This window comes from Aegilops tauschii, chromosome 3 (genome assembly GCF_002575655.3).
Source record: "Aegilops tauschii subsp. strangulata cultivar AL8/78 chromosome 3, Aet v6.0, whole genome shotgun sequence".
Lineage (NCBI taxonomy): Eukaryota > Viridiplantae > Streptophyta > Magnoliopsida > Poales > Poaceae > Aegilops > Aegilops tauschii.
In genome coordinates, this window is record NC_053037.3 from 340697643 (window position 1) to 340721461 (window position 23819).

Consider the following 23819-nt stretch of genomic DNA (forward strand, 5'->3'; position numbering starts at 1 on the left):
AATTCAAGCCACACGGAAAACCCATTTACCCAAACCAAGCATGATTAAGAACTAGGAAATATAGCACTTGTATATATATGTTTCGCATGTATTAAGTGCAGCCAAATTCGATTTATTCCTCACATGCACAACAATACAGAATTCTACCCATGACAATTGGACATCGCATTGCAGAATTGAACCAAGCAGTTAACTAAACACCACAACAAATGAACCAAACATTAACTGAGCACCACATTGCACAATATAACACACTCCTAATAGAAGATCAGACAGTTAACCAAACAGTTAACTACAGCCAATTGTAGCAATTGTATTTGTCTCTCATGTATTTACTACAGCCAAATTCAATTTATTCCTCACATGGTATACAATAACAGAATGCACCCACAACTATTGAACATTGCATTGGAGAATTGAACCAAACAGTTAACTAAACACCACAACACAAATGAACCAAACGTTAACTGAGCACCACATTGCACAATGTATAACCAAACCAAGCATGATTGACAACTTAGAAATATAGCAATTGTATTCGTTTCTCATGTATTTTGTAAAGATAAATTCGATTTATTTCTCACATGGAAGACAATACAAAATTGCAGCCTGAAGAATTGAACATCACATTTGCATAATTGAACCAAACAGTTAACTGAAGACGACAACTAATTAACAAAACAGTTAATAAGTGAGCACCACACTGCACGACATATAGAACATATACACTAGAGCAACAGATTGCATGGTAAAATTAGATAGCACAATTCACTAGAATTTGTGAAGGAAAGGCAGGAGCAGCACACGCAATGGGTAAACCGAGCATGCTTAACCGGCATAGCTACCAAATGGCAAGGTGCTCCTCCAAGATCTGGGGGTCGGCACGAATGGCCGCCATCGCGAACTCATCCGCGCGTGCGGCCGCGATTTGCTTCTCCGCTGCCAAATGCTCCTTGACATCCTGGCTATACTGCATGCACCATGGCTTAGGGCGGCGCTTATTTGGTGGAGGGGTCGGTGATTTGGGTGGAAGGTGTCGTGCTCGCGCCGGCGGTCGGGGCATGTGGGATGTGGAAGGAGGAGGAGGATGGGGGTCGGGTGTGGATTACCTGCCTGGATATACGAGGCCGAGCAGCGTGAAGGAGGGTCGCCGACGAGGAGGCGGCGCTGCAAGCAAGGAGTGAAGGTTTCAACTTGCAAAGGAAGGCGGAAAGAGGAGAAATGTGTCTTTTGGTAAGGGAGAGGGGGCGGGGAGGTAGATATTTCCGCGGAAGCCGAAAATTTGGAATCGCTTCAGCCAAAAAACTGGCGCGCAAAGTGTCATTAGACACGGTCCCTTATTCAAAACTGTGTACGATATGTGGACATCACAAACGATTCAGATATCTTACCCGTGCGTGATGAGTTTGAACGTCAAAAGTTTTGGTTCGTATTTCCATGGTTATAGTGGTCATCCACGTCATTGCATAATTTGGGTACACAAAGGAGACTACAGCACACCCACACTTCTTAATCGAGCAAGTTCAACAATTAAACAGAGCGAGCTGACCTAAACATTACTCTAACAAATTAAAGACCGGCGCTCTTAATTTAACAGAAAAAGAGTACTTCTACGGCTGGTGCTCGTCGATCTTCGTCCCCGCCTCCATGTCCAGCTCGCGTCCGACGGTCTCCTGGGAAGGGGCTCCATGGCATCCATCGCACCATACTCGGCAAGCATCTCGCCATCCGCGTCCGCCATCTCTTTGTAAAAGGCCGCCACGAGCTGGGCGTGGGCGGACGCGATCTAGGCTTGACGGGCTCCATCGTCGCAAGGTATGTGGCGGAGGAACGGACGGCTGCTCAAACGCTCTCGGCGATTGCCAGCTCTTCGGCCACGGGTTGCCGACCGTTGTCGGAGAAGCTTCGTTTGATTTGTTCCATGACCGCCAGGAGCTGGGCATGGGCGGCCTCGACATGGTCGTGGGCGACCTCCATCAGGGCTAAGGCCGCCGCTGCGGAACGGACAGCTGTTGTGCCGCTCTCGCCAGTTGCTATCCCCGAGGCAGATGTTGCTGCCGCCACCTGAGAAGCAATAGCGGCCGTTTGGGCTGCCTTTGCCGCCCGGTCGCAGATTGCGGCCGCGCTCATGCACCTTGTTAGCACGCGCATGGCGGCTGCGGTCGCGCTCTCACCGGAGTAGGCCACCGAAGTTGCCCTCACGACGCGGGTCCACGTGCCCATCTTTCACCAGCGACGATTGAACAGTGAAATGATATTTGGGGAGCGAGCTAGTGTGCTTGACACGCCGGCTGTGGACTGTAGCCGACGCACCTTCTCGCGTAAGCCATAGGCGTACTATACACGGACGGTGCTCCAGGATATTTTGTGCTGCATCTCACACGGTTGGTGATAATAAATTGTGTGTGATCTACTTGATTTTTCATCTTGATTTGAATTACATAATGGGGTCACAGCGGCAATGGACGGTGTTTGAATTGCTAGACCTTTTATGTGGAGTGAACATGCAACTATATGTGTGTCGTAAAAGAAATGGAATTATTCAGGGTTCGTTTGAACATTTTATACATTAAATTGGTTTTCTAGCCATTTCAGGTGCACAATTCAAAATTATACTATATGCACATGCTTCCAGTGCATATAAATTGGTTGAAAAATCAAATATGTGTCCTTGGGTGCATGCTTAGGTCCCATGCAAGAAATGGGAATGAATTTCAAACACCAGGGCACCGTTGATTGCCGGCAAAACATTGAGATGCCTGGTTTTTAAATTCTAGTAAATCCAAAACTCGTCTGAAATTCATGAAACTTGGCATGCTATCATGGAGTGGCATCAACATGCCGTGGTAAAAATTTTGTCCCATTTGGGGCAGGTTTGGGTATATGCTTCTCACAAACCGGAGCTTCTCACAACAAGCATGATGGTTTTCGGTAGGGAACGTCCCACCTTTGGGGACGAAACGATATCCATTGCCTCTTATTGCTTTCAATTTTTTTTCTCGTGTCAACATAGAACAACATGAGTGTTGTCTGAATTTTTGTGATTTTTCGGGGTTCGTTTGGACATTTTTATGCATTAACTGTGTTTTCATGGCATTTATGTGCACAATTCAAATTTGGACTACATGCACATGCTCCAGTGCATATAAATTGGTTGAAAATCAAATCTGTGTCCTTGGGTGCATGCTTAGGTCTCATGCAAGAAATGGGAATGAATTTCAAACACTAGGGCACCGTTGATTGCCGGCAAAACATTGAGATGCCTGGTATTTAAATTCTAGTAAATCCAAAACTTGGCTAAAATTCATGAAACTTGGCATGCTATCATGGAGCGGCATCAACATGCCATTAGTAAAAAAATTGTCCCATTTGGGGCAGGTTTGGGTATATGCTTCTCACAAACCGGAGCTTCTCACAACAAGCATGATGGTTTTCGATAGGGAACGTCCCACCTTTGGGGATGAAACGGTATCCATTGCCTGTTATTGCTTTCAAAAAAATTTCTCATGTCAACATAGAACAACAGGAGTGTTGTGTGAATTTTTGTGATTTTTCGGGGTTCATTTGGACATTTTTATGCATTAACTGAGTTTTCAATGCATCTATGTGCATAATTCAAATTTGAACTACATGCACATGCTCTAGTGCATATATATTGGTTGAAAAACCAAATCTGTGTCCTTGGGTGCATGCTTAGGTCCCATGCAAGAAATGGGAATGAATTTCAAACACTAGGGCACCGTTGATTGCCGGCAAAACATTGAGATGCCTGGTTTTTAAATTCTAGTAAATCCAAAACTCGTCTGAAATTCATGAAACTTGCCATGCTATCATGGAGCGGCATCAACATGTTGTGGTAAATTTTTTGTCCCATTTGGGGCAGGTTTGGGTATATACTTCTCACAAACCTGAGCTTCTCACAATAATGTAACACCCCGGATGTAACTTTCCATATTTGTAACTCCAACTCTTGCCATTTTCGGCTATGTGTTATGATATTCCCTCCGTGGTCGGGTTTTGTCTTTCGTTTTGCATTTTGTTCATGTCATGCATCTCATACCATGTCATCATGTGCATTGCATTTGCATACGTGTTCCTCTCATGCATCCGAGCATTTTCCCCGTTGTCCGTTTTGCAATCCGGCGCTCCCACCTCCTCCGGCGCACCCCTCTTGTTTCTTTTCGTGAGCGGGTGTCGAACGTTCTCGGAATGGACTGAGGCTTGTCAAGTGGCCTTGGTATACCACCGGGAGACCACCGGTCAAGTTTCGTTCCATTTGGAGGTCGTTTGGTACTCCAACGGTTAACCGGGTAACCGCAAAGTCCGTTTGTGTGTTGCAGCAAAACCCCCCTCTCTAAACAGCCCAAAACCCACCAAACTCTCTTCCACGCTCTAGGTCATTCGATCACGATCGTGTGGGCGAAAACCGCACCTCATTTGGACTCTCCTAGCTCCCTCTACCTATATATATGCACCTCTCCCGAAATAATCCGCAGTCCAAACCCTAACACTATCCCTCCGCGCCGCCGGACACGTCCGTACGTCGCCGGACAGACCCGCCATCGCCCACGCCCACTCGCGCGCTGCCACGTGGCGCTCCCCGCCGCCAGCCGCCGCCGGCCCGCCCGAGCCCGCGGGAGGCCCTCCCGGCCCGCGCGCCCGGCGCCCTCCTCCTCCGCGCCCGCGGCTACCCTCGCCGCCCCGCGCCGCCGCGGCTCCCCGCCGACCTCGTCGCCGACCGCCGCCGCCGCGTCGCCTCCTCCCGCACGCCGCCGCCCGCACAGCCGCCTCTCCGGCGAGGCCGGCCCCGAGCGCCGCCTCCCCGTCCCTCCTCACCGGCGCCCCGCCATCCCCAGCCCGCCGCCCTCCGGCGCCGCCTCGCCTTCCCTCCATCGTCGCCGACGGGAACGACCTCCCGCACCTCGATCCCGATCCAGTCAACGCAGGTTGACTTCTCTCCCCTCTCCCGATTTCTTCTAAGTCCTTATAATTTTACAGTATGTGCCCATGTTTATAGCATCATAACTCTCGGCATATAGCTCCGTTTCGCGCTTGTAATATATCGATTTGTTCGCCTCATGATGCTCTTCATTTTGTTCAATTGCACCATGTTCATTAGAGTCTATCTTGATTCCCAAATCTCTGGTGCAAGAGTGCTACTTGCTGTTAACTGCTGTTACTTAGCAGAACTTGGAGATTTGTTATTTTTGTATCATTTAATATGTGCATCTTATGGGCATGAGCTCTACATGTGTTTTGTTGTATGCCATGCCATATTTTCAGAGGTGTATACCATGTATTTTGTGATCTCTGTGGTGACTAGCACAAGCATGCAAACTAGGCCCCGTAATGTTTCCGATTTCAGAGACTTAGTATTTTCTAAGTCTTTGTCTGCTGTTATTTTGTTGCCATGTAAACTTGATGCTACAGAGAGATCTATGCATATTTTGGAGATGTTCACTAAGGATGTTTTGTAGATATTGTTGTAATGGATCCATTCCTGCCCTTGTTTGCAATTATGGAGTGCCATAGCATGACTCAATCTTGCTCTACTTTTGCTATAAAATATTTCTGGCAGATTGTTTACGTGTTATTCAATTTTGCCAAGCTTGTTGTAGTTGTCTCATACATGCTATGTATTTTCTCTTGCAATGGATAGCTTCATAAACATGCCATATTGCTGTAGGCATGCTTTTTTTGTCATGCATTGCTTTGTGGTGAGCGCATCAAGCTCACCAAGATGCCTTCATGTTATTGTTTCTGCCATGCTCTGTTTTCTGCAAAGTCTGGAACCTGATAACGAAACTTGCTATGTTTACAAGGTTGTCATCATATTTTCTGTTCCTTTTTGGCTTATGGTCAGTAAGGGACTTTTTTCATATGCATTTAGTAGAATACTTTCATGCCTTGTTTTGCCATGTTAAGTTCCTGCAGAATGTTGATTTCGTGCTCTGAACATTGCTACCTGATGTTGTTTCAGGCATGTCCAGTAATTTCACCAAGTCTGTGAACCTGATAACTTCTGCACTTTTGCCATGCTTGTTTGAGCTTGTTATGTTGTGATCTAGCCGTAGCTCAGTGTTCATCGTTTGTCAAGCATCTCCTGTAGATTACTGTCATATGCTTTGTTGCTATGTTGGAGTGCTGTAGCATTGTTATTTGTTGCATTCTAAGTGCTATCATGCTGTTAATCGCAGATTCGTGTCATTCTTGTTTTGCTTGCCATTTGCAAACCGTGCATCCGTTTCCGGTGATCTTTATATCGATTTCGACTGAAATCATCTCATCTTTCCAGTGGCATGCTTGGTTTGCCAAATTACTGCCTTGTTCATCATTTTCCTTCCGGAGCACGCATATGCATCGCATATCATATCTCGCATATCGTACATGTTTTGCATCATGTTGCTTGTGCATTTCCCGTGATTGATTGTGGTTCCATTGCTTGTGTTCTTGTCTTGGGTAGAGCCGGGAGACGAGTTCGCGAACGAGGAACCTGTTGAGTACGCTTACGAGGATCAAGCTTTCGACAACTCTGAGAACCTTGCAGGCAAGATGACCATACCCTCGAAATCACTTCTATCTTTGCTTTGCTAGTTGTTCGTTCTATTGCCATGTTGCGCTACCTATAACTTGATATATCATGCCTCCCATATTGCCATGTTAGCCTCTAACCATCCTTTCCTAGCAAACCATTTTTTGGCTAAGTTACCGCTTTTGCTCAGCCCTTCTTATAGCGTTGCTAGTTGCAGGTGAAGTTGAAGTTTGTTCCATGTCGGAACATGGATATGTTCGGATTTCACAATATCTCTTATTATATTAATGCATCTATATATATTTGGTAAAGGGTGGAAGGCTCGGCCTTATGCCTGGTGTTTTGTTCCACTCTTGCCGCCCTAGTTTCCGTCATACCGGTATTATGTTCCTTGAGTTTGCGTTCCTTACGCGGTTGGGTGATTTATGGGACCCCCTTGACAGTTCGCCTGGAATAAAACTCCTCCAGCAAGGCCAAACCTTGGTTTTACCATTTGCCACCTAAGCCTTTCCCCCGGGTTTTCGCGAGCCCGAGGGTCATCTTATTTTAACCCCCCCGGGTCAGTGCTCCTTCGAGTGTTGGTCCGAACTGAGTAGACTGCGGGGCCCCCTCGTGGAAACTCGAGGTCTGGTTTTACTCGTAGGATGTCTCATCCGGTGTGCCCTGAGAACGAGATATGTGCAGCTCCTATCGGGATTTGTCGGCGCATCGGGCGGCTTTGCTGGTCTTGTTTTACCATTGTCGAAATGTCTTGTAAACCGGGATTCCGAGACTGATCGGGTTTTTCCGGGAGAAGGTTTATCCTTCGTTGACCGTGAGAGCTTATGATGGGCTAAGTTGGGACACCCCTGGAGGGTATTATCTTTCGAAAGCCGTGCCCGCGGTTATGAGGCAGATGGGAATTTGTTAATGTCCGGTTGTAGTGAACTTGTCACTTGACTTAACCAAAATACATCAACCGTGTGTGTAGCCGTGATGGTGTCTTCTCGGCGGAGTCTGGGAAGTGAACACGGTTTGAGTTATGCATGACATAAGTAGGAGTTCAGGATCACTTCTTGGTCATTTCTAGATGACGACCGTTCCGTTGCTTCTCTTCTCGCTCTCTTTTGCGTATGTTAGCCACCATATATGCTTAGTGCCTGCTGCAGCTCCACCTCATTACACCATCCTTTCATATAAGCTTAAATAGTCTTGATCTCGCGGGTGTGAGATTGCTGAGTCCTCGTGACTCACAGATTCTACCAATACAGTTGCAGGTGCCGACGGTGCCAGTGCAGATGATGGGATCGACCTCAAGTGGGAGTTCGATGAGGAACGTGGTCGTTACTATGTGTCTTTTCCTGATGATCAGTAGTGGAGCCCAGTTGGGACGATCGGGGATCTAACATTTGGGGTTATCTTATTTTCATTTGGATCTTGACCGTAGTCGGTCTATGTGTGTATTTTGGATGATGTATGAATTATATTTATGTATTGTGTGAAGTGGCGATTGTAAGCCAACTCTCGTTATCCCATTCTTGTTCATTACATGGGATTGTGTGAAGATGACCCTTCTTGCGACAAAACCACAATGCGGTTATGCCTCTAAGTCGTTCCTCGACACGTGGGAGATATAGCCGCATCGTGGGCGTTACAAACAAGCATGATGGTTTCGGTAGGGAACGTCCCACCTTTGGGGACGAAACGATATCCATTGCCTCTTATTGCTTCCAAATTTTTTCTCGTGTTAACATAGAACAACAAGAGTGTTGTGTGAATTTTTCTGATTTTCCAGGGTTCGTTTGGACATTTTTATGCATTAACTGAGTTTTGAATGCATGTATGTGCATAATTCAAATTTGAAATACATGCACATGCTCCAGTGCATATAAATTGGTTGAAAAATCAAATTTGTGTCCTTGGGTGCATGCTTAGGTCCCATGCAAGAAATGGGAAGGAATTTCAAACACCAGGGTACCGTTGATTGCCGGCAAAACATTGAGATGCCTGGTTTTTATATTCTAGTAAATCCATAACTCGTCTGAAATTTATGAAACTTGGCATGCTATCATGGAGCGGCATCAACATGCCGTGGTAAAAATTTTGTCCCATTTGCGGCAGGTTTGGATATATGCTTCTCACAAACCAGAGCTTCTCACAACAAGCATGATGGTTTTCGGCAGGGAACGTCCCACCTTTGGGGACGAAACTATATCCATTGCGTCTTATTGCTTTCAAATTTTTTTCTCGTGTCAACATAGAACAACTAGTGTGTTGTGTCAATATTTGTGATTTTTAGGGTTCGTTTGGACATTTTTATGCATTAACTGAGTTTTCAATGCATTTATGTGCATAATTCAAATTTGATCTACATGCACATGCTCCAGTGCATATAAATTGGTTGAAAAATCAAATATGTGTCCTTGGGTGCATGCTTAGGTCCCATGCAAGAAATGGGAATGAATTTCAAACACCAGGGCACCATTGATTGCCAGCAAAACATTGAGATGCTTGGTTTTTAAATTCTAGTAAATCCAAAAGTCGTCTGAAATTCATGAAACTTGGATGCTATCATGGAATGGCACCCGACATGCTGTGGTATTTTACGTGTCCATTTTCAGAGAAGGCGCACTCGAATAATGACAGCCAACAAAGGCATTTTGAAAAAATAGCTGCCACTTTAATATCTCAAATGGTTGTATAATTCAAACCGTGTGCGTTCTGTTAACCATTCACGTGACACCACGTGTCTTGGTTTTGATGGCTGTAGGAGGTGCCGTCCGGACAGCTGCTTGACCTTGACTAAATGGGAGGCGTGCGAGCGCCGTCCGGTGCGCAGGCTGACCGAGAGGCGTGCAAGCTGTCCTCGAATGCGTAGGCTCACTGGGAAGCGTGCGAGCTGTACGCTGCGCAGGCTCACTGGGAAGCGAGCCCTTTGAATTCCATGGCCGCCCGCCTTGCTCGCATCCTCTCCATTAATGGCGCCCAAGCCGTAGTTTAATTCGCTTTTTAAATATAAAACACTCATCACAAACATTTTAGTTGGAACACCCGTATGCAAACCGACAGCTTCCCCAGGAAGCCAAGAGAAAATGTACCGAGCAACATTTCTGCAGCTCTTGATCGCAAACGTTTTAGATAGAACACCCATATGCAAAGTGAGAGCAGCGCAGGATTTGTGCATCCCTTCAACGCAAACGGTTGTTTTGGATGACTCGTGTGCAACCACGTACAAACAATTTGGTAAGATTTGTCAATCCTTGTAACACCGCGATTTGTCAAAATATGAAGCTAAAAATCACTAGCAGTGTCTAATTTTTGCAACTAAAATTCAGTAATTAAGCATAGATTTCATTCATAGATTAAGCAGTCGTTCTTAATTTATACAAACAATTCAACTCGACAGTTGAACCGACCCAACTTTTCCCCAATTGTTGCCAACCATGTACTGAAATAGCTAGTTCAACTATATATATACTAGCTAATTTTAAGTACGTTGTACAGTTCCACCACATCTATAGTCAGATGAACTGAACAAAATAGCCCCTAAATACTACTACTACTGCGGAGGGGCTTTGTACTACTTCCGGCTGCCTCTCCTCTGCCGAGCGCTCTCAGTAAGAGACGGAGGAGGAGGAGCCTACCGACGAGCTGGGCAACCGCAATACGGTGCCTGCCGCTATTGCAGCTTCAGCGACGATGACCTCGAACGCCCTCTACCGCTCCAGACGACCTCTCTCGAAGCGGTGGTTCTCCTCGTAGATCTCCTGATTCCTCGCCTCTGAGGCGGCGTGTGCCGCGGCCACGGCGGCGGTAAGGCTATTTGCATGCTCGATGAGGCGCTCCTCCTCCTCCTGCAGGAACTCGGTGTAGCGCGCAAGGTCGCTGACGCACGTGCGAGCATCCACCTCCGCCTCCCGCCTTCGGGCGGCAGTGGCGGAGCGGGTGATGACCCCGACGGTCGATGGTGGGCTGGCGGCCACGGCGGCCGACGACGGGGTGGCGGCCATGCTACCTCCAGAGCACTGCATTGGTTTTCCCTTGAAGAGGAAAGGATGATGCAGCAAAGTAGCGTAAGTATTTCCCTCAGTTTTTGAGAACCAAGGTATCAATCCAGTAGGAGGCTACGCACGAGTCCCTCGCACCTACACAAACAAATAAATCCTCGCAACCAACACGATAAGGGGTTGTCAATCCCTACACGGTCACTTACGAGAGTGAGATCTGATAGATATGCTAAGATAAATTTTTTGGTATTTCTATGATAAAGATGCAAAGTAAAATAAAAAAATAAAAAGCAGCCGAAATAACTAAGTGTTGGAAGATTAATATGATGGAAGATAGACCCGGGGGCCATAGGTTTCACTAGTGGCTTCTCTCAAGAGCATAAGTATTTTACGGTGGGTGAACAAATTATTGTTGAGCAATTGACAGAATTGAGCATAGTTATGAGAATATCTAGGTATGATCATGTATATAGGCATCACGTCCGAGACAAGTAGACCGACTCCGGCCTACATCTACTACTATTACTCCACACATCCACCGCTATCCAGCATGCATCTAGAGTATTAAGTTCATAAGAACAGAGTAACGCCTTAAGCAAGATGACATGATGTAGAGGGATAAATTCATGCAATATGATAAAAAAACCATCTTGTTATCCTCGATGGCAACAATACAATACGTGCCTAGCTGCCCCTACTATCACTGGAAAAGGACACTGCAAGATTGAACCCAAAGCTAAGCACTTCTCCCATTGCAAGAAAGATCAATCTAGTAGGCCAAACCAAACTGATAATTCGAAGAGACTTGCAAAGATAACCAATCATACATAAAAGAATTCAGAAGATTCAAATATTGTTCATAGATAAACTTGATCATAAACCCACAATTCATCGGTCTCAACAAACACACCGCAAAAGAAGCTTACATCGAATAGATCTCCACAAGAGAGGGGGAGAACATTGTATTGAGATCCAAAAATAGAGAAGAAGCCATCTAGCTAATAACTATGGACCCGAAGGTCTGAGGTAAACTACTCACACTTCATCGGAGAGGCTATGGTGTTGATGTAGAAGCCCTCCGTGATCGATGCCCCTTCCGGTGGAGCTCCGGAACAGGCCCCAAGATGGGATCTCGTGGGTCGGAAGGTTGCGGCGGTGGAATTAGGTTTTTGGCTCCGTATCTGATCGTTTGGGGGTACGTAGGTATATATAGGAGGAAGGAGTACGTCGGTGGAGCAATGTGGGGCCCACGAGGGTGGAGGGCGCGCCCCCTACCTCGTGGCTTCCTGGTAGCTTTCTTGACGTAGGGTCCAAGTCCTCTGGATCATGTTCGTTTCGAAAATCACGTTCCCAAAGGTTTCATTCCGTTTGGACTCCATTTGATATTCTTTTTCTGCGAAACTCTGAAATAGGCAAGAAAACAGCAATTCTGGGCTGGGCCTCCGGTTAATAGGTTAGTCCCAAAATTAATATAAAAGTGAATAATAAAGACCAATAATGTCCAAAACAGAAGATAATATAGCATGGAGCAATCAAAAATAATAGATACGTTGGAGACGTATCAAGCATCCCCAAGCTTAATTCTTGCTCGTCCTCGAGTAGGTAAATGATAAAAACAGAATTTTTGATGTGGAATGCTACTTGGCATAATTTCAATGTAATTCTTCTTAATTGTGGTATGAATATTCAGATCCGAAACATTCAAGATAAAATTTCAATATTGACATAAAAATAATAATACTTCAAGCATACTAACTAAGCAATTATGTCTTCTCAAAATAACATGGCCAAAGAAAGTTATCCCTACAAAATCATATAGTCTGGCTATGCTCTATCTTCACCACACAAAATATTTAAATCATGCACAACCCCGATGACAAGCCAAGCAATTGTTTCATACTTTTGACGTTCTCAAACTTTTTCAATATTCATGCAATACATGAGCGTGAGCCATGGACATAGCACTATATGTGGAATAGAATGGTGGTTGTGGAGAAGACAAAAAGGAGAAGATAGTCTCACATCAACTAGGCGTATCAATGGGCTATGAAGTTGCCCATCAATAGATATCAATGTGAGTGAGTAGGGATTGCCATGCAACGGATGCACTAGAGCTATAAGTATATGAAAGCTCAACAAAAGAAACTAAGTGGTGTGCATCCAACTCGCTTGCTCACGAAGACCTAGGGCATTTTGAGGAAGCCCATCATTGGAATATGCAAGCCAAGTTCTATAATGAAATTTCCCACTAGTAAATGAAAGTGATATCATAGGAGACTCTCTATCATGAAGATCATGGTGCTACTTTGAAGCATAAGTGTGGTAAAAGGATAATAACATTGTCCCTTCTCTCTTTTTCTCTCATTTTTTTGGGGCCTTTTTTTATGGCCTCTTTTTTTTAGTCCGGAGTCTCGTCCCGACTTGTGGGGGAATCATAGTCTCCATCATCCTTTCCTCACTTGGGACAATGCTCTAAAAATGATGATCATCACACTTTTATTTTCTTACAACTCAACAATTACAACTCAATACTTAGAACAAAATATGACTCTATGTGATGCCTCCGGCGGTGTACCAGGATATGCAATGAATCAAGAGTGACATGTATGAAAGAATTATGAACGGTGGCTTTTCCACAAATACAATGTCAACTACATGATCATGCAAAGCAATATGACAATGATGGAGCGTGTCATAGTAAACGGAACGGTGGTAAGTTGCATGGCAATATATCTCGGAATGGCTATGGAAATGCCATGATAGGTAGGTATGGTGGCTGTTTTGAGGAAGGTATATGGTGGGTGTATGATACCGGCGAAAAGTGCGCGGTATTAGAGAGGCTAGCAATAGTGGAAGGAAGAAGAATGTGTATAATCCATGGACTCAACATTAGTCAAAAAGAACTCATATACTTATTGCAAAAATCTACAAGTTATCAAAGCAAAGTATAACGCGCATGCTCCTAGGGGGATAGATTGGTAGGAAAAGACCATCGCTCGTCCCCGACCGCCACTCATAAGGAAGACAATCAATAAATAAATCATGCTCCGACTTCATCACATAACGGTTCACCATACGTGCATGCTACGGGAATCACAAACTTTAACACAAGTATTTCTCAAATTCACAACTACTCAACTAGCACAACTTTAATATCACTACCTCCATGTCTCAAAACAATCATCAAGCATCAAACTTCTCTTAGTATTCAACACACTCATAAGAAAGTTTTTACTATTCTTGAATACCTAGCATATTATGATTATTTAAGCAAATTACCATGCTATTTAAGACTCTCAAAATAATCTAAGTGAAGCATGAGAGATCAATAGTTTCTATAAAACAAATCCACCACCGTGCTCTAAAAGATATAAGTGAAGTACTAGAGCAAAAACTATATAACTCAAAAGATATAAGTGAAGCACATAGAGTATTCTAATAATTTCCGAATCATGTGTGTCTCTCTCAAAAGGTGTGTACAGCAAGGATGATTGTGGTAAACTAACAAACAAAGACTCAAATCATACAAGACACTCCAAACAAAACACATATCATGTGGTGAATAAAAATATAGCTCCAAGTAAAGTTACCGATGGAAGTAGACGAAAGAGGATGCCTTCCGGGGCGTCCCCAAGCTTTGGCTTTATGGTGTCCTTAGATTATCTTGGGGGTGCCATGGGCATACCCAAGCTTAGGCTCTTGCCACTCCTTGTTCCATAATCCATCAAATCTTTCACCACAAACTTGAAAACTTCACAACACAAAATTTAACAGAAAATCTCGTGAGCTCCGTTAGCGAAAGAAAACAAATGACCACTTCAAGGTACTGTAATGAACTCATTATTTATTTATATTGGTGTTAAACCTACTTTATTCCAACTTCTATATGGTTTATAAACTCTTTTACTAGCCATAGATTCATCAAAATAAGCAAACAACACACAAAAAACAGAATCTGTCAAAAACAGAACAGTCTGTAGTAATCTATAACTAATGGAAACTTCTGGAACTCCAAAAAATCAGCCAAAATAGGATGACCTAGGCAATTTGTTTATTGATCAGCATCAATTGGAATAAATATTGTATCACGTCCTGGTGATTTTTAACAATTATTTTCGTGAACAGAAAGTTTCTGGAATTTTCTGCAAGATCAAATAACTATCATCCAAGAAGATCCTATAGGTTTAACTTGGCACAAACACTAATTAAAACATAAAAACACATCTAACCAGAGGCTAGATCAAAATTTTATTCCTAAACAGAAGCAAAAAGCAAAAAACTAAAAATAAAATTGGGTTGCCTCACAACAAGCGCTATCGTTTAACGCCCCTAGCTAGGCATAAAGGCAAGGATAGATCTAGGTATTGCCATCTTTGGTAGGCAATCCATAAGTGGCTCTCATGATAGATTCATATGGTAATTTTATTTTCTTCCTAGGGAAGTGTTCCATGCCTTTCTTTAATGGAAATTGGAATCTAATATTCCCTTCCTTCATATCAATAGTTGCACCAATCGTTCTAAGGAAAGGTCTACCAAGAATAATAGGACATGAAGGATTGCAATCTATATCAAGAACGATAAAATCTACGGGCACATAGTTCCTATTTGCAACAATAAGAACATCATTAATTCTTCCCATAGGTTTCTTAATAGTGGAATCCGCAAGGTGCAAGTTTAAAGAGCAATCATCAAATCACGGAAACCTAGCAAATCGCACAAAGTTTTTGGAATCGTGGAAACACTAGCACCCAAATCACACAAAGCATAGCATTCATGATCTTTAATCTTAATTTTAATAGTAGGTTCCCACTCATCATAAAGTTTTCTAGGGATAGAAACTTCCAACTCAAGTTTTTCTTCATAAGATTGCATCAAAGCATCAACGATATGTTTGGTAAAAGCTTTATTTTGACTATAAGCATGAGGAGAATTTAGCACGGATTGCAACAAGGAGATAGAATCTATCAAAGAGCAATTATCATAATTAAATTCCTTGAAATCCAAAATAGTGGGTTTATTAACATCTAATGTTTTGATTTCTTCAATCCCACTTTTATCAATTTTAGCATCAATATCTAAAAACTCTGAATTTTTGGAACGCCTTCTAGGTAAGGGTGGATCATATTCAGTCCCATCATTATCAAGATTCATATTGCAAAACAAAGATTTAATAGGGGACACATCAATAACTTTTAGGTCTTCATCTTTATTTTCATAGAAATTTGAAGAACACGCTTTCATAAAACAATCTTTCTTAGCACGCATCCTAGCGGTTCTTTCTTTGCACTCATCAATGGAAATTCTCATGGCTTTGAGAGACTCATTGATATCATGCTTAGGTGGAATACATATAAGTTTCAAAGAATCAACATCAAGAGAAATTCTATCAACGTTTCTAGCCAATTCATCAACTTTAAGCAATTCTTCTTCAAGCAAAGCATTGAAATTCTTTTGCGAATTCATAAACTCTTTAACACTAGTCTCAAATTCAGAGGGCATCTTATTAAAGTTTCCATAACAATTGTTGTAGGAATTACCATCATTATTAGAGGAATTGCTAGGATAAGGCCTAGGATCAAAGTTTCCTCTATACGCGTTGTTACCAAAATTATTCCTACCAACGAAATTCACATCCAAAGATTCATTATAATTCTCAATCAAAGTAGACAAGGGCATATCATTAGGATCAGAAGAAACACTTTTACTAGCAAATAATTTCATAAGTTCATCCATCTTTCCACTCAAAACATTAATTTCTTCTATCGCATGCAGTTTTTTACTAGTAGATCTTTCAGTGTGCCATTGAGAATAATTAACCATAATGTTATCTAGGAGTTTAGTAGCTTCTCCTAAAGTGATTTCCATAAAAGTGCCTCCCGCGGCCGAATCTAAAAGATTTCTAGAAGCAAAATTCAATCCGGCATAAAATTTTGTATAATCATCCACAAATTCAAACCATGAGTAGGGCAATTATGTATCATTAATTTCATCCTCTCCCAAGCTTGTGCGACATGTTCATGATCAAGTTGCTTAAAATTCATAATATCGTTTCTAAGAGAGATAATCTTGGCGGGAGGAAAATACTTAGAGATAAAAGCATCTTTGCACTTATTCCAAGAATCAATACTATTTTTAGGCAAAGATGAAAACCAAGCTTTAGCACGATCTCTAAGCGAAAAGGGAAATAGCTTCAATTTAACAATATCATTGTCAACATCTTTCTTCTTTTGCATATCACACAAATCAACGAAGCTATTTAGATGAGTAGCGGCATCTTCACTAGGAAGGCCGGCGAATTGATCTTTCATGACAAGATTCAACAAAGCATCATTGATTTCACAAGATTCAGTATCGGTAAGAGGAGCAATCGGAGTACTAAGGAAATCATTATTGTTGGTATTGGTAAAGTCACATAATTTGGTATTATCTTGAGCCATCGTGACAAGCAAACAATCCAACACACGAACAAACAAAAAGCAAGCAAAAAAGAGGCGAACGAAAAAGAGAGGGCGAATAAAACGGCAAGGGTGAAGTGGGGGAGAGGAAAACGAGAGGCAAATGGCAAATAATGTAATGCGGGAGATAAGGGTTTGTGATGGGTACTTGGTATGTTGACTTTTGCGTAGACCTCCCCGGCAACGGCGCCAGAAATCCTTCTTGCTACCTCTTGAGCACTGCGTTGGTTTTCCCTTGAAGAGGAAATGGTGGTGCCGCAAAGTAGCGTAAGTATTTCCCTCAGTTTTTGAGAACCAAGGTATCAATTCAGTAGGAGGCTACGCGCGAGTCCCTCGCACCTACACAAACAAATAAATCCTCGCAACCAACGCGATAAGGGGTTGTCAATCCCTACACGGTCACTTACGAGAGTGAGATCTGATAGATACGATTAGATAATATTTTTGGTATTTTTATGATAAAGATGCAAAGTAAAATAAAAACAAAATAAAAAGCAATGGAAATAACTAAGTGTTGGAAGATTAATATGATGGAAGATAGACCCGGCGGGCCATAGGTTTCATTAGTGGCTTCTCTCAAGAGCATAAGTATTTTACGGTGGGTGAACAAATTACTGTTGAGCAATTGACAGAATTGAGCATAGTTATGAGAATATCTAGGTATGATCATGTATATAGGCATCACGTCCAAGACAAGTAGACCGACTCCTGCCTGCATCTACTACTATTACTCCACACATCGACCGCAATCCAGCATGCATCTAGAGTATTAAGTTCATAAGAACAGAGTAACGCCTTAAGCAAGATGACATGATGTAGAGGGATAAATTCATGCAATATGATAAAAAAACATCTTGTTATCCTCGAGGGCAACAATACAATACGTGCCTTGCTGCCCCTACTGTCACTGGGAAAGGACACCGCAAGATTGAACCCAAAGCTAAGCACTTCTCCCATTGCAAGAAAGATCAATCTAGTAGGCCAAACCAAACTGATAATTCGAAGAGACTTGCAAAGATAATCAATCATACATAAAAGAATTCAGAAGATTCAAATATTGTTCATGGATAAACTTGATCATAAACCCACAATTCATCGGTCTCAACAAACACACCGCAAAAGAAGATTACATCGAATAGATCTCCACAAGAGAGGGGAGAACATTGTATTGAGATCCAAAAAGAGAGAAGAAGCCATCTAGCTAATAACTATGGACCCGAAGGTCTGAGGTAAACTACTCACACTTCATCGGAGAGGCTATGGTGTTGATGTAGAAGCCCTCCATGATCGATGGCCCTTCCGGTGGAGCTCCGAAACAGGCCCCAAGATGGGATCTCGTGGGTACAGAAGGTTGCGGCGGTGGAATTAGGTTTTTGGCTCCGTATCTGATCGTTTGGGGGTACGTAGGTATATATAGGAGGAAGGAGTATGTCGGTGGAGCAACGTGGGGCCCACGAGGGTGGAGGGCGCGCCTGGGGGGTAGGCGCGCCCCCTACCTCGTGGCTTCCTGGAAGCTTCCTTGATGTAGGGTCCAAGTCTCCTGGATCATGTTCGTTCTAAAAATCACGTTCCCGAAGGTTTCATTCCGTTTGGACTCCGTTTGATATTCTTTTTCTGCGAAACTCTGAAATAGGCAAGAAAACAGCAATTCTGGGCTGGGCCTCCGGTTAATAGGTTAGTCCCAAAAATAAGATAAAAGTGAATAATAAAGACCAATAATGTCCAAAACAGAAGATAATATAGCATGGAGCAATCAAAAATTATAGATACGTTGGAGACGTATCAAGCATCCCCAAGCTTAATTCCTGCTCGTCCTCGAGTAGGTAAATGATAAAAACAGAATTTTTGATGTGGAATGCTACTTGGCATAATTTCAATGTAATTCTTCTTAATTGTGGTATGAATATTCAGATCCGAAAGATTCAAGATAAAAGTTCAATATTGACATAAAAATAATAATACTTCAAGCATACTAACTAAGCAATTATGTCCTCTCAAAATAACATGGCCAAAGAAAGTTCATCCCTACAAAATCATATAGTTTAGTCATGCTCCATTTTCGTCACACAAGAATGCTCTCATCATGCACAACCCCGATGACAAGCCAAGCAATTGTTTCATACTTTAGTAATCTCAAACTTTATAAACCTTCAAGCAATACATGAGCGTGAGCCATGGATATAGCACTATGGGTGGAATAGAGTATAATGACGGGGGTTATGTGGAGAAGACAAAAAAGGAGAAAGTCTCACATCAACGAGGCTAATCAATGAGCTATGGAGATGCCCATCGATTGATGTTAATGCAAGGAGTAGGGATTGCCATGCAACAGATGCACTAGAGCTATAAATATATGAAAGCTCAACAAAAGAAACTAAGTGGGTGTGCATCCAACTTGCTTGCTCACGAAGACCTAGGGCACTTGAGATTGTTGGAATATACAAGCCAAGTTCTATAATGAAAAATTCCCACTAGTATATGAAAGTGACAAAACGAGAGACTCTCTATCCTGAAGATTATGGTGCTACTTTGAAGCACAAGTGTGGTAAAAGGATAGTAGCATTGTCCCTTTTTATTTCTCTTTTTTTGGCCTTTCTCTTTTTTTAGGACAATGCTCTATTAAATGATGATCATCACACTTCTATTTATTTACAACTCAATGATTACAACTCGATACTAGAACAAGGTATGACTCTATATGAATGCCTCCGACGGTGTACTAGGATATGCAATGAACCAAGAGTGACATGTATGAAAGAATTATGAACGGTGGCTTTGCCACAAATACTATGTCAACTACATGATCATGCTAAGCAATATGACAATGATGAACGTGTCATGATAAACGGAACGGTGGAAAGTTGCATGGCAATATATCTCGGAATGGCTATGGAAATGCCATAATAGGTAGGTATGGTGGCTGTTTTGAGGAAGATATAAGGAGGTTTATGTGTGAAAGAGCGTATCATATCACGGGGTTTGGATGCACCGGCGAAGTTTGCACCAACTCTCAATGTGAGAAAGGGCAATGCACGGTACCGAAGAGGCTAGCAATTATGGAAAGGTGAGAGTGCGTATAATCCATGGACTCAACATTAGTCATAAAGAACTCACATACTTATTGCAAAAATCTACAAGTCATCAAAAACCAAGCACTACGCACATGCTCCTAGGGGGATAGATTGGTAGGAAAAGACCATCGCTCGTCCCCGACCACCACTCATAAGGAGGACAATCAAAGAACACCTCATGTTTCAAATTTGTTACATAACGTTTACCATACGTGCATGCTATGGGACTTGCAAACTTCAACACAAGTATTTCTCAAATTCACAACTACTCAACTAGCACAACTTTAATATCACTACCTCCATGTCTCAAAACAATCATCAAGCATCAAACTTCTCTTAGTATTCAACACACTCATAAGAAAGTTTTTACTATTCTTGAATACCTAGCATATTAGGATTATTTAAGCAAATTACCATGCTATTTAAGACTCAAAATAATCTAAGTGAAGCATGAGAGACCAAAAGTTTCTATAAAACAAATCCACCACCGTGCTCTAAAATATATAAGTGAAGTACTAGAGCAAAAACTATATAACTCAAAAGATATAAGTGAAGCACATAGAGTATTCTAATAATTTCCGAATCATGTGTGTCTCTCTCAAAAGGTGTGTACAGCAAGGATGATTGTGGTAAACTAAAAAGCAAATACTCAAATCATACAAGATGCTCCAAGCAAAACACATATCATGTGGTGAATAAAAATATAGCTCCAAGTAAAGTTACCGATGGAAGTAGACGAAAGAGGGGATGCCTTCCGGGGCATCCCCAAGCTTTGGCTTTTAGGTGTCCTTAGATTATCTTGGGGGTGCCATGGGCATACCCAAGCTTAGGCTCTTGCCACTCCTTGTTCCATAATCCATCAAATCTTTCACCCAAAACTTGAAAACTTCACAACACAAAACTTAACAGAAAATCTCGTGAGCTCCGTTAGCGAAAGAAAACAAAAGACCACTTCAAGGTACTGTGTAGAACTCATTCTTTATTTATATTGGTGTTAAACCTACTGTATTCCAACTTCTCTATGGTTTATAAACTCTTTAACTAGCCATAGATTCATCAAAATAAGCAAACAACACACGAAAAACAGAATCTGTCAAAAACAGAACAGTCTGCAGTAATCTGTAACTAATGCAAACTTCTGGAACTCCAAAAAATCAGCCAAAATAGGAAGACCTAGAAAATTTGTTTATTGATCAGCAGAAATTGGAATCAATATTTTATCACGTTCTGGTGATTTTTAACAATTATTTCCGTGAACAGAAAGTTTCTGGAAATTACAGCAAGATCAAATAACTATCATCCAAGAAGATCCTATAGGTTTAACTTGGAACAAACATTAATTAAAACATAAGAACCCATCTAACCAGAGGCTAGATCAAAAATTTATTGCTAAACAGCAAGGATAAATATTGGGTTGTCTCCCAACAAGCGCTTTTCTTTAAAGCCTTTGTGCTAGGCATTGATAATTTTAATGATGCTCACAAGAAAGACAAGAATTGAAGCGCAAAAAGAGCATCATAAAACACATGACAAACACATCTAAGTCTAACATACTTCCTATGCATAGGAATTTTATAATCAAACAAATTATCATAGCAAGCAAAAATTAGCATATGCAAGGAAGAACAAAGAGACGATAGCAATCTCAATATGACGAGAGGTAATTTAGTAAGATAAAAATTTCGACAACCATATTTTCCTCTCTCATAATAATTACATGTAGGATCATAGGCAAATTGAACAAAGTAGCTATCACATAACATATTCTCAACACGATCCACATGCATGGGAAGTTGACACTCTTCCAAAATAGTGGGGTTATCATTAACTAAAGTCATGACCTCTCCAGACCCACTTTTATCAAAAATATCATAAGATTGAACATACTCCAAATATGTGGGATCTAAAGTTGACACTCTTCCTAACCCACTTTCAATATTATTGCAAACACTATTATCAATCTCATATTCATCATGGGGCTTAAATAAATTTTCAAGATCATAAGAAGAATCACCCCAATCATGATCATTGCAACAAGTAGTAGACATAGCAAAACTAGCATCCCCAAGCTTAGGGTTTTGCATAATATTAGAAAAATTGACATTAAGAGAATTTATAATAGCATCATTGCAATCATGCTTTTTATTCGAAGATCTATCGTGAATCACTTCATATAGCACTTCATCACAATTTTCAGATTCACGGATTTCAAGCAAAACCTTATAAAGATAATCTAGTGCACCCAAATCACTAGGAATTGGTTCATCATAATTGGATCTCTTAAAAAGATTGGCAAGCGGATGAGGATCCATAGATCTTAGCTTCTCTGTTTAGGAATAAATACTCAACTATTTCAACCAAACGAGCAAACGAGCCAAGTACGACATCAAGGCAAACGAAAAGACGAACGGAAAAAGGGCGAATAAAACGGCAAGGGTGAAGTGGGGGAGAGGAAAACGAGAGACAAATGGCAAATAATGTAATGCGAGAGATAAGGGTTTGTGATGGGTACTTGGTATGTTGACTTTTGTGTAGACCTCCCCGGCAATGGCGCCAGAAATCCTTCTTGCTACCTCTTGAGCACTGCGTTGGTTTTCCCTTGAAGAGGAAAGGGTGATGCAGCAAAGTAGCGTAAGTATTTCCCTCAGTTTTTGAGAACCAAGGTATCAATCCAGTAGAAGGCTATGCGTGAGTCCCTCGCACCTACACAAACAAATAAATCCTCGCAACCAACGCGATAAGGGGTTGTCAATCCCTACATGGTCACTTACGATAGTGAGATCTGATAGATATGATAAGATAATATTTTTGGTATTTCTATGATAAAGATGCAAAGTAAAATAAAAGCAAAATAAAAAGCAACGGAAATAACTAAGTGTTGGAAGATTAATATGATGGAAGATAGACCTGGGGGCCATAGGTTTCACTAGTGGCTTCTCTCAAGAGCATAAGTATTTGACGGTGGGTGAACAAATTACTATTGAGCAATTGACAGAATTGAGCATAGTTATGAGAATATCTAGGTATGATCATGTATATAGGCATCACGTCCGAGACCGACTCCTGCCTGCATCTACTACTATTACTCCACACATCGACCGCTATCCAGCATGCATCTAGAGTATTAAGTTCATAAGAATAGAGTAACGCCTTAAGCAAGATGACATGATGTAGAGGGATAAATTCATGCAATATGATAAAAAAAACCATCTTGTTATCCTCGATGGCAACAATACAATACGTGCCTTGCTGCCCCTACTGTCACTGGGAAAGGACACCGCAAGATTGAACCCAAAGCTAAGCACTTCTCCCATTGCAAGAAAGATCAATCTAGTAGGCCAAACCAAACTCATAATTCAAAGAGACTTGCAAATATAACCAATCATACATAAAAGAATTCAGAAGATTCAAATATTGTTCATAGATAAACTTGATCATGAACCCACAATTCATTGGTCTCAACAAACACACCGCAAAAGAAGATTACATCGAATAGATCTCCACAAGAGAGGGGGAGAACATTGTATTGAGATCCAAAAAGAGAGAAGAAGCCATCTAGCTAATAACTATGGACCCGAAGGTCTGAGGTAAACTACTCACACTTCATCGGAGAGGCTATGGTGTTGATGTAGAAGCCCTCCATGATCGATGCCCCTTCCGGCGGAGCTCCGGAACAGGCCCCAAGATGGGATCTCGTGGGTACAGAAGGTTGCGGCGGTGGAATTAGGTTTTTGGCTCCGTATCTGATCGTTTGGGGGTACGTAGGTATATATAG